We start from the raw sequence: 19,176 nt of genomic DNA, 5'->3' as shown, positions 1-19,176 counted from the left end.
TCCAATCGTGCACTAGAGTAGATTTTTAAAATGCTAATTCTGAAAAAGAGGACTTCCTTCACTAAAGTTAATTATTTCCTTCCTGAGTGTGTCCTCCCAGCCTAATCATAAAATTTTCTTTGTTATTGTTTTTTAATGGAATTATGTAGCCCAGGCAAGCCTCAATTTTATGGCAATTTTCATATATCTGTCTCTCATGGCTCACATCCTTCTTTATGGTAATATTTTCATCTCTCAACATATCTTTTCCACATCAGCTAACTATGAATTTCAGTTACATTTTATGATGTGTATTATCAGATCAAGTCTTTGATCTCTCCTTACCTTATTGAACTATTACAATTTTAAATTCTCACAATGTTTGATTTCTCTAATTTCTTGTGGGTCAGTGACGATCGCCCTGAGCACCACTGTACTTTATATATTTAAACATATCAATATAAGTATAATATAGTTAAATATACAAATACTAATATAAACATTTTCAAAGTGTACATTTTAAAGTTTCCTAATTATGATATTATTACTTTTGACAAGACTTATAATTGATATGAAGTGCCATTGAGGATGATTCTGTGATTATTTAAGAGATTTTACTAAGCATTACACAAAATGTTGCTATTTTGTTCCTAGCCTACTCTTATAAAGATATTATAAAAATGTAATTTCAATTCAAAATTGTCTTTTAAAATGCCTAAGAAGGCAGTGAAGACTGAACAGAATCTCAGTTGAAGCAATAGTGAAAAAGCAGGTTTTTCAAATGCAATGCTTACCAAAGATATCATGAAAATGCCAATATTGAGACCTGAGCAGCTGGATGCTAATGACACAAAAGAGCTGAATGTGCTTCTTTGTGCATTCGGATTATCATAGTCATGGACGAAGAAGGAAACTCCCTTCATTTAGGATTAAAGCAAGGTCACAGAGATACTGCAGGGATACTTTCCCTGCTTATTTGGATTTTCAAGGAATTTTTAAAGAAGTATGATTAATATGTAATAAAATGTGCTCATTCTGAAAGTAGTTTAGTCAGTTTGGGGAACTGTTTATATCTGTGTGGCAGGCACCTCCATGAAGGTGCAAAACATCTCTATCCTGCACCTTTGTCGTCCTCCACACCATGTTTTGACGGCTAACACTGTGGTTTCTGCCAGCCCTGTAGTTGATATAAATTCTAGCATAAAGAGGCTCTGATTTTCTCTATTTCGTCCACACTGTTCTAAACAATTTTGTTCTCTTTCACTGAGTGTTATTTAAACACCAAGGTAATTTTCTGCTTTATTGTGTTGGGTTGTTAGTTTAGATTTTCTTAGATTTCACCTCAAGTTACATTCAGTCTTTAAATTCTCAGTTTTTGCTGTCCTAATCTGATATTGCCTTTTAAACTTACTGTGTCTTGTCAAGAGAATAATAGAATGGACTGTCGGTGATACTTGCAATAGTGGTCAAAAGTTCAATAGGATCTGACAAACCAAAGGAAATTCTACTTGCTAGCTGACTTGTTGTTCAAGTTGTTTAAATGTCATGATCTGACAAACCGAAGGAAAATCTATTTGCTGGATGACTTGTTTTTCAAGTTGTTTAACTGTCATAACCACCACCACCATCATCATATATGTATGTGTAGTGTATGTGTGTTGGCAGGTATGTGGCACAGTGCACATGTGGAAGTCAGACAACTTTGAGGAGTTGGTTCTCTCCTTCCACCATGAGATCAGGTATCAAACTCAGGCCATTAAACTTGCAATTTTAAATAGATACTGGGTTTTGAACTCTGCTCCTCACATTTGTGTAACAAGTGATTTATCCTCTAAACAAACTTTGTTTAAAAGCAGCTGCTTTTGTTAAAAAACATTGACTCCTTCTTTCCACCCACAATGTGATAGATGGCAGAATAAAAATTTGATATGCCTATTGCCACTTTGTGTGTTTGTCCTTTACCTTAGCAGAAGGCACAGAGTTAAGTCATTGTCCTAACACTGCTACAACCTTGGATTCCAAGAATAAAACCTTACACGACAGACCTCTGCCCAGTATATAACATCATACACAGTTTTCCATCAATTTGGTACTAATAATTAGTGGTTCCCTCACTTTTAGAAGTGAACTGAGGTATTTAAGAATTCACACATTCTTGGAGAAGCCATCATAAGATGTCTTCCTCTAGGCTTGCGTTCTAACCCAGGCCTGGAGGAGAGCACTGGGTCTGAACAGATATTGTACTCAGAGTACATTTTATGCATTATTTGACATATTTATGAACTGGTGGGCTGTTTGTTACTTAAGGTGCCATGAAAAATGTGCCCCCAGCCTTCGCAGTTTGAATCCTGACTCGACTCTTTATTAGAGTCTCTCCATTTCTATATCGTGGTCTCATGCAACGTTTTGGGCTTCTTTACTTTTTCTTTAAAGCCTTTCTGCCATGTAGCTATTTGTTTGCCATGTGTGATGTGCACGCCAGCCTAAAGGGTATGGTCTTTTTGCCTTTGCTCCTCCATTCTCTTCCCTTGGGCAGCTTCTGTGGCTTTACAGTTTGGAATTATTCTGTACATTCTAATAAAATTTTACTTTATGCTTTCATCTGAGTCCATTCTTAAATTGTCCAAAAGGAGACATGATTTCTCCATATCAATATAATGATACATGAAATGAATGTTTCAATATAGTTTCAAGCCCATCCCACATATAAATATGTATACACACGCACGTGCGCGCGCGCGCGCGCACACACACACACACACATATATATATACAAAAATATACATATATATGTATATATGGGAATATAGTTATACAATGAAACAGATTTCATTTTACAAAGCTATTTTTTACCTGAGTTCGTTGATTGTTATTGTTGTGATTGCATATTTCACATACTCTTTTGCTCAGAGTCATTGCCTTTAAAATGACTGAAGGTCACTGGTTTGCTTCCTTATGAAAATGACATAATGGATTAAAGATGGACTTCTGTAGCTAGTGACTCATGCTTGCGTTTGTACATTTTTAAGAGATGTAATTTCAAGAGTAAGCATCCAGCCTTGAGCTGTTTCAGACGTCAGTTGTTCAAATTTAGAAATCAAAGCTAACATAAATAACTGTATCTGGCCAATCGACTGCTCAGTCGAATGTAAGCCTCAAAAATTACTCTGCTTTTCCTACTGTTGTGAATATGCATGCATATGATATATAACACAAACATCATTATGTCTTCTATGTTCATATCAGTAATAAGAAAAGCCATAGTCTTCAAGATATTCACATATTTGTATGAAGTTTCTAATTTTTGAAGCCAAGAATGCAAATGTATTTTCTGTTCACTCTGAATTTATTAAGCATGACGTTATTCTCAAGGACAGTATGATGTAGTCAAAATTTTAAAAGCTTTCTCTTATTATGCCACACAGCCTTCAAGAGGTAGTGAACTATGTGGAGAAAGAACCAGAATTCAGAGTTAAAAGACTAGAATTATCTCTATGGCTTCAACACTAATAATAGCTATCCATGTTACCTAAAATTAGTCAAGAACTGTATCTTAACCTTACTTTCAGCATCATTAAAACATAGCAGTGGCCAGAAAGATGTCTCTGTGGGTAAAGCACCTGCAGCATGGTCCAGCTAACCTGAGGCCAATCCCTGCAACCCATGTAGAGGTGGAAGGAGAGAACAGAAGTCAAAATGTTGTCCTCTGACCTCCATGAATGCTCAGACCCTGTCCCCAACAAATCTCTTCTCTTGCTCTCATGCTCACTTGCTCTCTAGCTCTCTCTCCTCTCTTTTTCTTTCCCCTTTCTCCCTTTCTCTTTCTCTCTCCCTCTCCTCTGTCTCTGTCTCTTTCTATGTCTCTGTCTTTCTCTCTCTCTCTCTAACACACAAGAACATTATATTTAATGTTTTTATTCTCAAAAATCCATCTGCAGTATATGGATTTTCATATATTAGTATAATATTCACACACACACACACATATATATTCTCAGAAATATGAGGACACTTTAATTCCATAGTTTCCTTAGAATGTTTAGTACTTAATTCATGGTTCCTTTCACAGCATCATCTATACCTTGAAAATTATAAAGTATCTTGTTAATATTACCAAAAATAATCTAGTAAAAATAAATAGCCTCTTGGTATTGGAAACTAACAGTTACTTTATAATCAGATGACTGATGATATCAGAGCCAAATATACAGATTATTTACTTACATGCTGGTAGTCTTTCCTAATTATATGTATGACATCTATTTAATACTTCTTTACAGTATAATGTCCTTATTTTTGTTGCCTACCAATATAATTTATGGTAGTGATTTTAGCAAAGGAGGAAATGGACATCAAATTCTTGTTTGACAGTTATATGACTCTAAGCACAGGTGATATATTTTCTGTCAGGCTTCCAAAGGTAAGTCTCCATTGATGAAAATAGAAATCTGCATGATTCCTAAAACAGATCAAGAAGAGGCTTGGGTGCCAAAGTTTAAGGTCTTAGTACAGAAAACTGAATGATTACTTTGAAATAATTTTACATGAATACAAATAGTACAATTTTAGATTCATTAAAAATGATGAAATGATATTTGGATATGGTTTTTGTGGGAAAGCAATTAGAAATCAAAAGGGAGCCCTGATAGGAGTTGTGAACAAACTATAATGGCCTTCCATTCTCTTCTTTCTAGTGTCTAAAGTCATCCCCAAAGATTCAAAGGCACTTTGAATACAAAAGCAGAAAACTTCTAATATGGGGTCAGAAAAGGTTGCATGGAATTGTAATAACGGGCTCTAGTTAGTTGAACAGGTACCCATGACCTTCATTGTCCTTTGAAGCCTTTACACACTAATCAGCTGTGTGTCCCATATAAATCTAAGAATATGTTTAATGATCCAGACTATTTCTAGTCATGAAGTTCAATCTTAGCCTGGAAGTTAGCAACACTGATATTAAGCAAGGTATTAGTGAATTCTTATTGGGAATTCTCCACTGAAAAGTGATTTTGCAACAAAATAATATGATATTTTGATTTTTACTAGTTTTTTTCTGGAAATAAAGGAAGGTTTAAATCTAAGAATCAGTGTTACATATATTATTATAGCATCATTCAACAATAATGTAGAAAGTGTCATTGTAAGAAATGAAAGCACCTTCTGTTACATAGACTTTGAACATCACAGTATATATGAACAAAGTGGGGCTAATAATTATAAGAGAAAAAACACAAGAATTTGAAGAATTTGGGGAAAATTAGAAGAAGAAATCAAACTGAGTTTGATTGACTTTTAAGAAACCTTGCTTGGCTAAAGTACAATGTGATGGCTGGTATCCCAATTTATTCTACAGAAAATGATTTGGTTTTTATTAAGGTTTTCATCAAAGACATATTGTTCATCAATCAACTATGTTTATATAACCTTTGACCACATTTAAATGAATGTCTACTCTTCTGCAGAAACACACATTTATCATTTTAATCATTCCTGAGTTAAGTTTTATCCTCTGTCTCTCTCTCTCTCTCTCTCTCTCTCTCTCTCTCTCTCTCTCTCTCTCTCTCTCTCTCTCTCACACACACACACACACACACACACACACACACCTCTATATAATTATCGTTTTAATGATGCAGGAGATAAAACTAAGAGCCTCACACTTTAGGCAAACACTACTACCAAGGACATACCAAAATTTCTGTGGAACTATCCATAACATAGAAAGCAGAGGGATTACAGGAAGTCCTGTATAATCTTAAATGAGAAAGCATGGTATTGTTTCAATCTGGTTGTACAAGTAAGTGTGTGATCACGAATACATTATTTCAACTTATTTACTATTAGGTGTCTCATTTGCATAAATGATGGGCCCTAATTAATTGTAGTTAAGTTGAAAATAAAATAAGAGAACATATAGGAGCTATATGACCAGATGTGAATGCTATTATTATGTAAAAAGCAGACCTACCACTAATAAGGGTGTTATGTTAGTATATAGGTTTTTTTTGGGGGCGGCAGGGTTCAAGACTGGGTTTCCCTGTGTAGCTTTGCACCTTTCCTGGAACTCACTTGGTAGCCCAGGCTGGCCTCAAACTCACAGAGATCCGCCTGGCTCTGCCTCCCAAGTGCTGGGATTAAAGGCGTGTGCCACCACCGCCCGGCGTGAGTATATTTTTAAGCACTTTAAGCATTGTGTTGCTTTTGTTAGAAAAAAGTTAAATGAAAGAGAGGGAAAGTACAGTATAGAGTGTAAGGGTGGATCTTTAGCTGAAATTTAACCCTATAGTAGAATTTTTTTAATTGCAAGAAATAGAAAATACTTGAAATATGCTGGGTATGGTGGTACACATATGCAATCCCAACATTCTTTAGTCAATGTTAGGAGAATCATGAATTTGAGGCCTGCATAGTCTACAAAGTGAGAGGTAGACCTGCACAGTGAGTTCCTGTCAACAAAACAATTGTATTTGTATGCATAACATACATTTAATATAAATAGATATTAGGAAGAGTATCATAAATGTACCTGTTATGTAATACCTAGTAAAATGAAAAATAGCTCCAATTTTGTTTTTTACTGTGGATAACAATTATCTATGTTCACAGGCTGACAATATGAATCCCTGAAATTTTGCTGTTGTTAGAAATAACTTTGTGTGAAGCTTTTGGTTCATTTAACTTTTACCTTTTTGACTGCTGTGACATTTCCAAAACTCAAAAGGGTTTTTAAAGCCATAACTTTCTCTTCCTAGTATATAATCACATTATATACACAAATAAAAATGGCTAGAATCTGTGTATGTGCATATGTGTGTGTGTTGACATAGTCTCATGCAACCTAGGCTATTGAATCCACTATATAGTCAAAGATGACCCTGCAACTTCTGATCCTCTTGGCTCCCCTTCTCATTTTCTGGGCCTACAGACTGGGGTGGGTCATCACACCCAGCCATGGATATTAGTTATAAATTCTACTGAATAAATATTAATTATTCCTCAAGTAACATTTGTATATCGTAAGGAAGTTGGTAAGTGATATACTACGTTAACAGTAAAGTATACCTTTATGTTTTTGACATCATTAAATAATTCCCTTTTGTCAGGTTTGGAGCTGCACTATAATTTAATTCAGATCACAAGCCATAATTATGTTAGTTTTGTTTTTGTTTAGTAAGAATCTCTTATGTTCACTTCAAGCAATAAAAGAAAAACAAGAGATATTTCCACTTAGTTACCCTTAAAAGATGAATGATTTCAAACGTGGAACTGGAGCGAATGGGACAATTACAGGTTCGAGACCAGAGGATTGATTTTCGCTTGTATAACAGTTTCTTGTGTTGTTGAGGAATCACAGCTGTTATTTTGTGAAACAGAAAAATCTATTATCTTCCCATTATTATTGTTTGAACTCATTTTTCAGAACTGAAGTTTTTCTTAAGTTTATAGTATTTGAAAAGTCATTAGTAAGCACTCAGTTTACCCTTTTTTCTTCCAGTACTGAAGACTGATCCAAACACATGCGTGCTAGCTAAGTGCTCTACTACTGATCTGCCCAGGGTTTACTCTTTGAACAGCAAAGGACACCGACACCGAGATGTATAAAAGACTAGAACTCTGGTCACTTAATTCTTAACTTTACAGCTTAAAAACTTTTCCATAGTGCCTGTAATTTTTAATATTACTCAGCCAAAAGATATTCAAGTAAACTATAGTTTATGCACATAAACATGAATAAAAAACTTTATTTGTGAATATATGACCTGATAAAATAGATAGCTAGTACTCAACTTAAAATCCAAGACAATGCTTATAAAATCTTTGATATCATGATTAGCAAATAGAAGCACTGAACTCTGAACTATTAAGTTAAAAGCAATGAACAAAAATGAAATAAAACACCATATGCTAAGTGCCAGGTAATAGTTTCTTTAAAATTCAAATGGATAATTTGATGATTTTATGTATGTAATTAGATCTTTTACTTTAACCGGTGACTTTTTCTATATTGCATATAAAATTGTAAAACAATTGCATTTTAAGCATTATTTCTTACTTTATTTGTGTTTGATGTGAGATCGGATCTTGCTATGTACTTCATAACAACTTGATTTGTAACACAGGCTAGCCTCCAGTGCACTGCTCTCCTGCCTCAACCTTGTGAGTACAGGCACACACCACTATGCCTGGCTTTTTGCTTCTTGGCTTTGTAGTCAGCAATATAGTTTTCTTCCCTACTCTTTATGGTAAAAACTGTACAATTCCCACTTAACTAAGCAGGAGAACTTGTCTGCTGTCATTGCCAAAGTCCTACCTTACCGGAGGTTCATTACGTCACAAATTTCCTGGCACTCACTTTATTTTTATTTGGCAATTCACAACTAGTTAGTCATTCTATTGCTATTAACCCTTTAATTACTCTGCATTATTTGTGCATTGTGATTAAAGTGGAGTATGTGTTCAGCTCAAATTTGGAATGGAGATTGTCTTTCGACAGTTTTAGTTAAAGAACTGGCAATAAGAGTCTACAATCAGAATGGGAATGAGAGAAAGAAGTGGTAGACCTGAGGAAAATGGGTCAGTTCTATTTCCCTCTAATTTATTCGGGGGGGGGATAGAATACTAGTTTCTTTGGGAAAGTTTTATATAACATGCATGTTAGCTTCTATCAATCATCTAAAATAGCATTGTAGATACACCAAGACCTTAAAATAATACTTGATGAAATTCCATTATCCTTACAGATAATTCATCATATAGTTGACTCATTTGGAATATATATTTGCTGCATATAGAAAGTACATTTTATAGATTTAATTAAATAAAATTTAGAAAATTGGTTGATGTTCAGTAGTAGATATATTTTAAAAATTGAGATAGAATGTTACCCAATGAAAGGGGGGAACTAATCCTCCCACCTAATGAATCTACTATATTGGCTACTTAAATAAGATCTGGAAGAGCAAGAATCATGGTATTAATGAATAATCATTTTACTGCATAATTATTTTATACATTCTTTGCCATTTGCAATGATTTTAAAGTAAATATGTGATGAAAGGATAAAGAAATAAGTCTATCAATAAACCCATTCATTTTTGCTCCGTTAAATATATGTCTGAAAATATTGCTAGAATAGTGCCAGCTCCTGTGGATTTATTTCACACAAGAATAAAAGCATCAGTTTCCTCAAGTTCTTTTTGGTCATATGTGAAAGTAGAAGATATAGACCTATTAAGCTTCCAGGAGTCAATGACTAATCCAAAAGCAGAATGATGTATGAACATGCTATAAATCATAAAGTTAACTTTAAATGTTTAAAATTATGAAGCCTACGCATTCATGGTCTTATCACTGTAAGCAATTTAGGAGTCATAACTTCTGATATCCTATAATTAGAAAAAAGAGACAATTAGACTTGCTCATCAACCCACATCACAAAAATACCATGGATCACTGAGTTAACTGGTTAAAGTTCAAATAATAGCAAAGTTGTGGAATAGAGCTACATATTAAGCACATTAATACATATTAATATGGCCCTACATATTCAGCACATGTTTACCACCTAGCGAGTAGTCAACCAAATGGTCAAACATGCTCGACGTGTATATATTTCACTGTGAAATAAAAAATAAAACTGAGCCGGGCAGTGGTGGCACACGCCTTTAATCCCAGCACTCAGGAGGCAGAGGCAGGTGAATTTCTGTGAGTTCGAGGCCAGCCTGGGCTAACAAGTGAGTTCCAGGAGAGGTGCAAAGCTACACAGGGAAACCCTGTCTCAAAATAAAATAAAATAAAATAAAACTGTATTTTAGGACTAAACTTTAGCTAATCTAAGTTAAGATTTGTAAATTTTTAATTGTCTGAAACTTTGTCCAGGGAAATAATTGTGCTAGATGCCTGAGTTCTTAGCAGTACAAAACTTTAAGTGCCTACTCTTGGCAGTACAATTAATTTAAATTTCCTAATTGATTACAGATTTTAGAAAGGCCTTCATCATAGATAAGTGCCAGTTTGCAAAAGCTTGCTGCAGGCTGTAGAGTATGAGCCAGACCTGGAAGACCACATAGGCATGATGAATGTTTGATAGGGTGAGCTTCATACCACAGTCTTTCCATATTTTCTGAAGTTTCTCCAATAGTTCTAGCAACTTTCTGTTATTCTAGTTATTCACTTCCAGAACTTCAGTTTTCCTGCTTGAATCCCAAGTACCCAGCTTTCTAAAATGACCAAATATGACTGGTCTAGGTTCCAGTGGCACCACGTACATACCATATAGAGTTAAGCATACTTAACTGAAGTAGCCTTGGTGCTTATCTTATCACTCTATATGCTATTCCCCCATCTCAGCTCATTGTTTGTGTTAAAATCTGTAACTCCCATGGCCTTTGCTTTTCTTCTTTCCCTTTTTGAGACGAGACTTATTATTTTTGAATAAGGGTCTTGCTATGTAGCCTAGGTAGGCTTCACAATTAAAGTCACCTTGCTCATGAATGCTGATATTAAGACCCCGTGCTGCACAACTTTTCACTCAGCTGCTTACCTCTCAGTCTGCTGGAATCAATGTTTCTAAATAATTTGATCTTTTTTTAATTGATGGCTAAATCTACTTGAAATGTTATATGCCCATTTTATTGCCTTGACAATTGTTAAAGGAGACTGTCAATATCTCCATATCCATATCCACCTGTTCAAAGTCTAGGGCTAATACTATAAAATAATGCCTAACATAAACAAGAGACTTTAATGTGTAATAACATGACCACTATATTCAAGAGTGCCTGCTTTCATGATTGAGATTGTTCATTACAGTTGAGTAGATTATTTCACCTGCTTCCATGCCTCAGTTTTCCAATATTCAAACCCTGGGTAATACTATTACCTTCTCATGGGATAGTTGTGAGGCTTAAATGAGAAAGCATATATAAACCTCTTATACATGTGTATTATATAGTATGCAGCAATTTTCAATGAATTACTATTACTATCATCCTTTTCTTATATTCTTAAGAGTAACTACTTGCTAACTTGATCAAATCTTCTTGATTTGAATGTAGGGAGCTGTACATAAAAAACATTGAATGAGTCTTGATTCCTGATTAAAAAAATATGTGAGTTTGAAATGAACTTTAAAAAAGATGTGAACAGAAGACATTTAGTCAAAGGCATTTTACTAGTGACATTAAAGAAGAAATATGTTTTTATGAAAATGAAACAACATGGCCACTGTAGCCATTTAATTCACTGAAATTTTTGTCTGGATATTAGCTGGGACGGGTTTCATACTATTGAGTTGTTTTCAGTTTTTACACTATATGCACCCCAAAGCCTGTTATTACTGAATAATACATGTTGGAGCACTCACTCTCCCTGATGCACTACCAGTTCAACTGTCTCATTTTCTGAAGAAGGCCAAACTCAGTACTCACACTCTTTCCTCTGAGGCTTGGCAAACTGCTTCAATTAATTCCCTTTTTCTCATTTATTCACTGCTTTGATCAGAAACATACTCCCTTTCTTATACCCCAGAAATTATCTTCTACTTACCATCCTGAGAATGTTTAGAAACTTGGGGCAAATGAAATGGCTGACCATCTATACTTTTCAGTGTTTCTTGATGTTAGGAGATGTATATTTAGGAATGCATGAGGATACATTTTTGTATGAAATTTAGCATACCAATATATGGTGTTATGTGAGATAGTGCAGTTCTCAAAGCATTCTGATAACTATGGTACAGTTATGCTTCATTGATAGGCAATGGCATTGTTAGCCCATTAAGTAGACATGTGTGGTTAAAAGAGGACACCACTAAAAGTAAAGAAAAAATGTTCCTGAATGTAGGATTTCAAGTGATGCAAAGGGCCTTAAAGGCAGTTTGTGGGTCAAAAGGTTTTTCTAGTTCTTTTCAAGTTAGATCATGTATGAATCAGGGTCATTTTAACTATAATACTAAATGGCAGCTAGATGTGTACATGTGCTATAACTTGTGTCTTTAGGACAGTGTAGATGGTACAGTCTTAACCATAGCTGGAAAGAGGTATCAGCAGAAAGATAAAGCAGTGCTGTGGGATGTTCTGTATGTCAAATGTGTTGCTCTTTAGAAGTAACTTCATTAATCTACCCTTTTATCTTATCCTATCTATATCATATCCCCTTTTCTTCTTTAGAAAGAGATCGCATTTATAATCAACCTGCTTTAAAGAAAAATATTGGTTTTTCTTTGTCCCACACCAGAGGGCTCTTCTTATTTGGGACACAAGAATCTCTTAACCTTTTCATCCTATTATATCTATATCAAAGCAGAGGTAGGTGCTGGGTAGCAGGAGACTAACTCAACATTCCAGATCTTGTACATATTATTTGAAATCCTGCTCATATTATTATAATTGTGCATTAAAATGTCTAATAGTGGCCGGTTAAATGATGGTGCAACTTAAATTCTAGGTTGGTTGCAATGCTGAATGTGTGAATTACTAGGATACAACTGATTGAAGGCAGTGACAGATTATACATTCATTAGACTGATGATTGGTGATTTTCTCCTGAGATTCAACAGTACAATTCACAGAAAATTAACATAGGTGTTTTATAATGATGACAAAAGATAATATAAAATACAGCTTTGCAAAATAATTTAAAAAATCAAAGTATGTTATAATGTTTCACAATGAACAAGTAAGGTTAATTTATTATACCATTATATATTATATTACTATGTGTTATTATATTACAATAATATCTTATTGACCCCAATGTAGTCAAGTTTTCACAGTTGGCTTATGGCTACCTAAGTTAATGAACTAACTAAGCATTTATTTCATTAGACATTAAGCTTTCAAGGATGCTCTACTAAAATGATCTCAACAAAAGTGTTGTATATCCTTGTTTCTTGAAGAATTCCACTGTTATGTAAGTGAAATGGTAAGACACATGTTAATGATACTAACCAAATAGTCTGGAGACTATGGAGCCATTAGATCCTGGAACTTCATGTTGGTTGCTGACAATCTTTACCATAAATTATGATTTTTTTGTGATTCCTTTATTTGGAGGAACAAAAATGAAACAGGAAGATACTGAGGATTCATTCAGTTTTTAGACTATTATTGAGGTTTGGGTATTTATCAGCCAAATTAAGAAATATTCCTAAACAGTTAAATTCCAAACAATATTGAGAATACTGCAAACCTAACATAATTTTGGACTTTATCTTTTAGAGTGGAAATGTACCATCTTCTGTGGTGTCAGTGCTCATATTTTTTAAATCCTTAGTAGATTAGGAGCACATTGTCACAGGTATTGAGCTTAAAATTAGGGAATTGTTTTTGAAATGCTGGAGATCAAACGTACTGTTTTGGGCATGCTCAGCAAGTCCTTGACTGCAGCCCTTCAGTTTTTATTTCTGTTGTTGGAGAATAGACACATTCTTCTCAGGTAACCGTGTAAGCATAAAGAAGCACTTTGTGTTTCTTTGCCTTAATCTATGAGAGAATCTTTGGAAATTGGGGAGAAAATTGATTGGTATCAATAACATTTGACATATGATTTTCCTATTCATAACGATGCTATGAAGATATTATGAAATAAAGCATATATTCAGTACTCTTGAATCCCTGCCTGGCATCCAGGAGATTCTCAAAAATATCAGTTCTCATGCTCTTCTTTTTCCCGTGAATTCATACTGCATCAAAGCCTGTCCTGTTATTACCTAAAAAAGTCATCACTGTCATCCATGACAACTCTACATGGCAGAAAAAAAAATCCCCAAAAGACAACAGAGAAAGGGTTAACAGGCCTCCCTCTCTCTGTTGTGGGATAGAGAACTCCTGTCAGTATTGGTGTAAGCACCCCAATCCTACCTGGCCATTGCTACCACAACCTTATCCACCTTCCAACAAGCAGGGCTTGATTTGAATTTGCTGCAGCAGATGATAGGTGCTATTAGGAGAGAAATGATGTGCACTGAGCAAATATATTTTTCAGTTCCCAAGAGGACCAGAAGAACAAATTAAGTGAATGAAAAACATAATTAAATACCCTATGGTCTACCTCCTCAAGGTATAGGCAGAAAAAAAGCGCCTACCTATAGGGTGTGGTAGGGAGTTGTAGATGATTTCCCAAAAGAAAGATGCCAAAAATTATACTTCTCCAAAAGGGAAGTATTTTTTTTTGTGTGTGTGTATGTATGTGTGTGTATGTGTGTGTATGTGTGTGTGTGTGTGTGTGTGTGTGTGTGTGTGTGTGTGTGAGAGAGAGAGAGAGAGAGAGAGAGAGAGAGAGAGAGAGAGAGAGATATGCTGCAAAAGAAATTAAGAAATAATTTTCTGTGGTGCATGTTAATTGCCCATTTTCATTGTCGTTGCGCAGTGAACTTCAGGTGACAGTTTATGTATGCTGCATTAATGTTTTGTTTGTCAGAATTTATGATTTTATATACGTATGTATGTATGTATATCATATATATAAAATTCTTAATGAAAAAATTTAAAGTCTGTCTTGATACCACATCTTTTTTTCACCACTGTTTATGTGAGGTCACGATTGTCTGCAACAAACTGGGTGCAGAAATTATTCACTGCGCAACATTTTCTCCCCCCCCCCAACCCCTGCAACATTTGAGTTCAATCCCATTTCTCCCCAAATGGACACTTTCCGTGCTTAGTCTACTGAGAAGGTATATGGTAAGGGGCATATATGTTAAACAAATCAGGTAAAGCTTCCTTGAATGGTACTTACACTGGTAAATATTAATGAAGAACCTACCAGGTACTGGCAGTGATTCTGAACTAAATTAAATATCCTCTAACTGCTGAATATCACCTTCTGTGTTTGTTGGAGGGGCTCTGTTACTTAAAATAAGGGGTCTGGAACATAATGCAGACTATTTGTCACCTAGTCGCCTACTAGCATCTAACAGGAAGCAAGGCACAAAGGGATCGGCGCAGAAAAGAAACAGACACACAGACATGTTTTGCAATGACGAACTTTATGTCGCACCAGGAACCAGCAACCTGTTTATGTTTAGCAATTCCGTGGTATGGGGTTAAGCTGAGCAAAGAGATCTGGATAAGAGGAAGCGTTGGAGACTTTTCCACAATTCTTTTCAAAATATAAAACTGTTGCCAAATGACTTAGGTAAAGTAATAAAATGCTTGCTGGATACCCTTATCCTCTTAAACTTACGTGACCATCAGCAACGCTGTTCAAATTCAGCCAGCAGCTGTTAGACCAAGACAGAGATCCGCAGTGTGTTATCTCCCAGAGTTAACGTGTGTTCACTCAGACCCGCCGAAAATAAGGGTCGGTTTCAATAAGAACATAATAGAGATCATTTGCGGCACCCCCCCCCCCCACCCGACCTCCAGCCCGGCTCCCACTACTTCAAGCCCCGAGCCCCCATCCCACTTGGCTCCAGTTGATTTCTTAATAAGGTGAACAGTTTGCATCCCCCTACTCGATTGCACCTTTCTCAGCCCAACCCCTCGACCAGAGAAACCCCGAGTTGAGTTTTACTCCTCCTCCTTCCCACCCCTCCTTGGTCTCCTCCCCCTCCCCTTACTTGTAGAGACCCCACCCCAGTCTTACTCTCACAGCTTTCCCTGAGCGCAAGGGTCCCTTAGATCCTTGCCTCCATCTAGTGCTTACATCTCGAGTCAGGTCCTCCAACCTCCTCGAGACTCCCAGTGCTCCTTTAGTGAAACCTACGTTCTTGTCTCTTCCAGAGACCCCAACCCCCCACCCCACCCCGCGATCTGAGCGCTCTGAGTCGCTCCAACCATCCTCCCGAACCAGTGCGGTCCTGCAGGCTGCCACCATCGGGACCTGTCTATGCTCCCCTACCTCATCCTCTGCACAAGCCATTAGGGTCTCAGCTAGCAATGCCGCCCGGGGGCTCCAACTTACCGCTAGCGTCCGGGAGGAAGACCAGGCAGGTCGCCGCGGCGGCAGCTAGACGAGAAACGGACTCGGCTGCAATCGCCCAGCGGAGCCCGCGGCAGTCAGTGCGCTGCTCTGCGCTGCGCGCCGCAAGGAAGGATGGATGGAGGGAGCTCGGCGCGAAGGACAGCGCCGGCAAGTCGACCTCCTGTGGGCAACCTGCGCCCCCCGGAAAGGTTTGGCTGGTATTGTTTCACTACCCTACTCTAGCATAGTAACTGACACCTCCAGCATCACCGCGCCAATCGCTTCTTCTTTCTTCTTTGAAGGCCCCTAACTAACTACACTATTCTAAGCGGACGAAGACCACCACCGGAGCACCACGACGATCTCCACGACGACGACGACAATCGATGTTCAGAACGAAGAAAAGTTCATATGCAATAGTAAGGTAAGGGATAGACAGGCCAAAGGAGCAACCAAGATTAACAATCTTGCTGCTCCAAGGGCTCAATCATAAAGATCAGTGCACCCGAGGAAGCCACCTCGGTGAGCACCAGAGCGCCTACCCAGAGCCAGTGAGGCTGCACAGGGCTCTTAGGCAAAACCAGGGATGAGGGGAGGAGCCAACGAGGAGCCAAGGAGAGCCAATCAGTGCCCAGGGTTACACTGTTCCGGGCCTGTTTGGACCAGAATCTTAGTGCGTCTGGAATCTGCTGGCAGGGAACCGTGAGACCCTGTGGCGTGGGTGGGGAAGTGATTAACTTGATTCATATGGCTCGGGACCCAGGGAAACTGAAGTCATCTATGGCACCAGATATGGCATGGGGACAGTTTCAAAATTCGACCATCAAAGGTTGAAATTAAACACATACTGCAGAGAGAGAGAGAGAGAGAGAGAGAGAGAGAGAGAGAGAGAGAGAGAGACAGAGACAGACAGAGAGACAGAGACAGACACACAGAGATACACAAAGAGACAGAGACAGACACACAGAAACTGGTAGACAGAGAGACAGAAAGAAGCACACAGAAAGAGGCAGAGAGAGATAAGAGGCAGAAACACACACACACACACACACACACACACACACACACACACAGAGAGAGAGAGAGAGAGAGAGAGAGAGAGAGAGAGAGAGAGAGAGAGAGAGAGAGAGAGAGATGGGCTTTAGTTCCTGTAACACATTTTCAAAGTACTATACATTTTACTGATTCTTGAAACTCTTTTTGAGGGTCTCCTTCCTACTCTCCCTCTTCTCTCCATCAGGAACAATTGACAAAATGACAGGATCAGATATTAAAGCCCACAACCCTGTTTGGTGGCTAGCCTCCTTACCCTTGCCCGTACTCTTAAATGCAAAGGGAGAAAGAAAAACCCTTGGCTTTCAAGACCTAAGAAGGCAGTTTTTAATTCCTTCTTGCTGCCACCCCACATACCCTGCTAAGGGCTTCGAAATAGAGCTTGAAGGTAGCTCATTCGGCTTTCTCTGGGAGCTGAAAGTATCTCCAACAGAATTTAGGAGGCACAGTTAGTTTCCCAGCCTCTGCAAAGGCTATCAAGACATAAACACGAAAGTAAGGTCAGGGGAGAAAGAAAAAAAAAAAAAAACAGAAAAAGAAACCAAAAAACAAACTTCTTTTTGACAACTGACTGTACACTCGGCTGAAGCCTAGCAAGCCAAACTCTTCACCATTAACACTGAACTGCTGCTGTCCAGGCAGATGCCTGCTGTGTCCAGGCTGCACTGTAGAGGTTGATCCACCTGACCAAGACGCCCCCAGTAACATCAAAACCATGCCCAAGAGTGGAGATACCTCTCGCAGACAAAAGAGAAAAAACAAACAAACAAAAACCCAGAACAGAACAGAAGGAATAAATAGAGATGCTTTGGGGAGGGGGGGCGGAGGGGAGGGTATCTCTGTATTTCTGCAGCAATGAACAGCTGCTTGGAGAAATAGAGACTTTCCCCACTGCTCAGAGGCAGCTGGATTTGAGCAACAGATGGAGACCACTACAACTACTTGGGACCCAAGAGCAAAGCCGTGATTATATAGAAGAGAAGGCAAAGGGTAGAATGTAGTGGTTTGAAGGCTCAAACCCAGAAAAATGCTGACAGGAAGGCATCCATCTACAGCTATGGAACTGTTGACCCTAGTAGCTACAGAACCCGGGAATGGAGGAAGAGTTGGGAGAAATGAGAAGAGTTAGGTCTCCTCTTTATTCTGGGTGCCCTGGTGCCCTATGCTTCTCTTCACGCGTCTAGATTTGTGGAAGGGCTTTAACTGTATTGTAAGAAGGGCGTATGAGGATTGAGATTCTATATTTAATAAATTCAAACACTTTGAAAGGCCTTGAAATTTAATTTGGCAATGAACATACTGTCCACCACGCGTGGGATTTTTTTTTAACCCAACGCAAGAAAAAAAAAAAATCCATCACAGTTTGCTTGAAGCATCTGTTGAATGCTCCTGTATGATGCTTGCCACACAGGTGGTGGCGACAGACAGCGCTGCCAAGTCCGCAGACTGCACCACACTTGCATCTGCAGACTCGCTTTGTTAGTGAACAGTATTTTATAAATCCTCTTTAAATAATCAAGCACTCTTCTTTTAAAACTTCCCACGTGTCTTTTTTTTTTTTTTTTAATGCTAGCAAATGTGGAATGTTTTCATACTTTCTTTTCTAGCGCGACTTCTGTTGACTGTGTTGGAAGCTGTAGACGTTTGTTTTACTTCAAAATTGTAAATATGAATCTCTATGAAATATTTACTATGGAAAAATATCTCACTGAGGCCTGGGAGAAAGATACTATCATCAACCAAAACCTGGTCTCCTTTGTCAGTTCCCGAGGATACCGGCTAGGAGAAATGGACCACAGCAAGTGTGATTATGAGGACAAGGGCAACGAGGGTGATGGTTATCCTTTTTATGTTCTTTAGGCTATTCTCTCCATTCTGGGGTAAAAGAAGAGTTTGGATGAGAGATGAGTAGTGAAGCCCTGTGATAGGATGGATAGAAAGTTCGTCAGTGTGCTGAAAGCGCTTTTAGGCTTAGGAGTTTGAGTAGCCTGACACCCGCAGGCAAGCTTGCCTTTGAGCGGCGCTCTCGCTAAGGCCAGCCGGATTCTGACCGCTGATTTCCGCCAGGCGACTGGGGCACATCCAGCCAGTCTGATTTCTCTAGGCAACTGCTTAGCTGAGAGTTGCCGATCTGATGAGCTGTGGGGATTTGGGAAATACTGGCTAGGGAGAATAAACACCTTGCGGGAGACATTTAGGACACACGTGAAATTTGGAAAAGTGAATTCTATTCATGCT

At 37.9% G+C, this 19,176-nt stretch overlaps 1 protein-coding gene across 1 annotated transcript in view; it reads right to left on the bottom strand.

The window, feature by feature from the left end:
- The window catches only part of Htr2c (5-hydroxytryptamine receptor 2C), a 211,956-nt gene extending 195,509 nt beyond the window's left edge, over positions 1-16,447 (bottom strand). The window contains exon 1 of the mRNA XM_036174942.1: positions 15,886-16,447. The gene's annotated coding sequence lies outside the window, so the exon portion shown is untranslated. The remainder of the gene's footprint in view (positions 1-15,885) is intronic.
- Positions 16,448-19,176: the final 2,729 nt, after the last annotated feature.

The sequence above is a fragment of the Onychomys torridus genome, chromosome X (assembly GCF_903995425.1).
Source record: "Onychomys torridus chromosome X, mOncTor1.1, whole genome shotgun sequence".
Lineage (NCBI taxonomy): Eukaryota > Metazoa > Chordata > Mammalia > Rodentia > Cricetidae > Onychomys > Onychomys torridus.
This window is presented reverse-complemented; position numbering and strand designations above follow the sequence as displayed.